Source organism: Phyllostomus discolor, chromosome 3 (genome assembly GCF_004126475.2).
Source record: "Phyllostomus discolor isolate MPI-MPIP mPhyDis1 chromosome 3, mPhyDis1.pri.v3, whole genome shotgun sequence".
NCBI classification, from domain to species: Eukaryota; Metazoa; Chordata; class Mammalia; order Chiroptera; family Phyllostomidae; genus Phyllostomus; species Phyllostomus discolor.
The window spans coordinates 98,655,802-98,659,081 of NC_040905.2; positions in this window are offsets into that span (position 1 = coordinate 98,655,802).

The window sequence follows — 3,280 nt, forward strand, 5'->3', positions numbered from 1 at the left end:
TTTTGCCCCATTTGCCAGCCTCCACCCAGCCCTCACTCCCTCCTTCCCTTGGGACATCACTACACTGTGCCATGCATATATGTTCTTCTTACTGGCAAAAAGGAGCTATGATCTGAAGCAACTTCTGATGAAAGTGGAAGAAGAAAGTGCCAAACAGGACTACATTTGAACACCAAGACAAAAATCATGACTACAAAGGAAACACACAACTTTAACATAGACAATGAAGACAATGAAATTGTTAAAGATTTTGTTTACCTTGGTTCAGTCAATTCAAATGGAGACTGCAGCCAAGAAATCAAGAGAGGGCTAAGATTCAGAAGTATTGGAAAAGACCACCAAGAGCAAAGAGGTATCATCAGATACCAAGGTTAAGATAACCTGCACCCTCATTTTCCCAGTTACTATGTACAGATGTGAAAGTTGGACAGTGAAGAGAGCTTGAGGTAGGATAGTAAGAAGCTAGGAAAATTCCTTGGCAGGTAAAACAGGGAACCTGACAGAGAGCTGAACAAACTGTCCAAGCAATTTACAGTCAGATACACAGGGTCACCTTTCTAGAGATAATTTCTAGGCCCCGGTTGTATTTTAGCTCCAGGCCCAGAAAAGTGGCAAAACCAAGTGGGCTATGTCAGGACCAAGTACAATTACAACCCCCTGCCCTGTCACTGATGGATAAGTGGAGACCATGACCCTGAAAGAGCAGACCTAGAGAATGAATATTCTACTGAAACCCTCCCCTGAGGCCACCCCTAAGGTTCCTGCCTGCAAGAGAGAGATAAAAGCCCCAAGACAAGACAAAGGAGCCTTGCACGGCTTCCCTCTGGGCAGTAGCCCACACCATTCCCATTCTCTTCTTCTTCCCCCACTTCTTTCCCCACAGGTGCATCTCCTAAGCCCTAAGGAACCCCAAGATTTGCAGTTAGGGAAGCAATGGGCAGCAGCAGCTCATGCCAGGCTAATCCACTGAACATATCCTAAGGTCTTCTTTTCTCTGACTTCCCAGTGAGCTCAGGCAGTCCAGCCTAGGCTCTCCTGTTGCTTCTTCTATGCCAGGACCTTCCTTGTTTCACTGTCCCCAGCTTTAATAAATGGATCCTCATAGTCACCTGGACTCATGTTGTGAAATCTTTCCTACAGGAAGTCAAGAACCCACGCACTACAGCTGGCCCTAGGCAGACCCACTCAGGGCCAGGTACCCTGTTTGGTAATAAACTGATAAGAAAACGGTTGATTCATTTGCAATATAGTGTTGGAAGAGAGCATCACATATACCTTGGAGCAATGGAAAGACTAACAAGTAGATCCTAGAGCAAATTAAGCTTGCAACATCACTGTAGGCAAAAATGACAAAATTGATATTATCTTACTTGAGACCCATCATAAGAAGGCAGGGTTCTTTGGAAAAGACAATAATGCTGAGAAAAATAGAAGGCAAAAAGAAAAGAGGAAGACCAAATACGAGGTGGATTGACTCCATTAAAAAAGCCATAGACATTGATGTACAGGAGCTGAGCTGGGTTGCTGAGGATAGGACACTGTGGACATCATTCATAGAGCCACCAGGAGTCAACTCAATGTCAGGTGACACAAAGGTGCCCCCCCCTCACCAGGAAGAGGAGAATAATTTGGAGATAATTCGTATCAGCTATCACCACTTGAAGCTGCATAACAAACTGTGGATGAACAAAGGGGCCTCACACTAACCCTGACAAGCTCAGGGGAGGCCTGCATAGTGGGCCTTACAAACTCAGAGACCTGAAGTATCCACATAGGATGATCTGAAATTAAAACTTCCTAACTAAAAGCTAGTCATGAGGGGTAGTCATGTCCTAGGCCGGAATCTTCCTTGACAAAGGTCAATGTTTTGCTTCACTGAGCCTGTTTATTGTGCTTTTGAATCTACGACAACATGCCTTTGGAATGTCAGAGTAATCCCTTTCGTCCAGATCTCTCAGGCCACAGTCTCCCACTGGAAGAGGAGACCAGGAACCCCTCATTGTTATCTTGTTCTCATGTGTACCATCTCTCTGTGCTGTAAACATTCATTGTTAACTATCCTATAACCACCAATGTACAAGAAGTATGTGTATATTTGGTTTACTTTTTGTCTAGTCCCAGAGATTTCCCCACTTTGCTTTTTCCCACTTCCCTAATCTATCACCAGTGGATTTCATGTGACCCCCTAATGTCTTCTCCTTTGATTCTAATGTATAAAATAAGTGGTAAAACAGCTATTTTTCTGGAGTATTTTCTCAATCTGTTAAGACTTTGTTTCCTGGAAATTGTCCTCAGCTTGGCTCAAATAAACTCATAAAAATTCTCTACAGGTTTGGACATTTCTTATGTCGAAAAACCTTGCTAATTAACCCTCATTTTCTCTTAGTTTCTGTAATGCAGGAAGTCAAACTTGGGGATCTCAACTGCTCATTCAGGTAAACCAAAAAAAAAAAACCAACAAAAAACCCATAAGGAGAACCTGGTGGAGCAGATACAGCCCTTATTACTCACATTACAGGGGGCACTGAAGGTGGCAGGTCTGCAAAGCAGGAACACACTTCTCCCCAGTCCGAGACCCACTATGAGGGGTCCCAGACAAAGGCAGCAGGGGTTCAAGCTGCACAGGTTTTCATGTGGCTTTAACCTATATTACATCAGAAAGGTCAAGAAGCAGTCATCATGCAAGAAACCTGGATCCCCAGGGGTGATAGGGAGGGAGTTACAATCCATTTGCTCAAGACAATACACATTCTTTTGGGCCAGGGGCCCTCTGGCCAGCCCTCATCAGGGATGGCAGGAGAGCCCTGTCTAGCTTTGACCCTACAATTTCCCATATATATTGCATTTACCACTCTGTACAGTCCCTACAAGCCAAAAATCTTCTCCCTTTCCCCTATTAAGTTAGGAATATAAACCTTTAACTAACCACTTAAGGAGCCAGATATTTCCTTTGTTGGTTACTTCCTGTGCTCCTGGGCCATTAATCTTTTCTCTGTAAATCTGTTGTTTGTTAGTTTCTCAGGCCAGGCCACTGAATGTAAGAGCAGAAAACAGGTGTTGCCTTTCCTACATATACTGTGTATTTTTCAGACCATAAGATAGGTTGTAGAGAAGGAAAATAGGGAAAAAAATTTTGAAGCAAAAAATGTGGTAAAATATATAATATCATAAATAACACAATATTTCACCAATGTAAATGTAAACAGAACTCAACAGCAGCATTAACAACCATTATTCCTCCCAAATTTGGGGGGGAAGTGTGTCATATAATCCGAAAAAT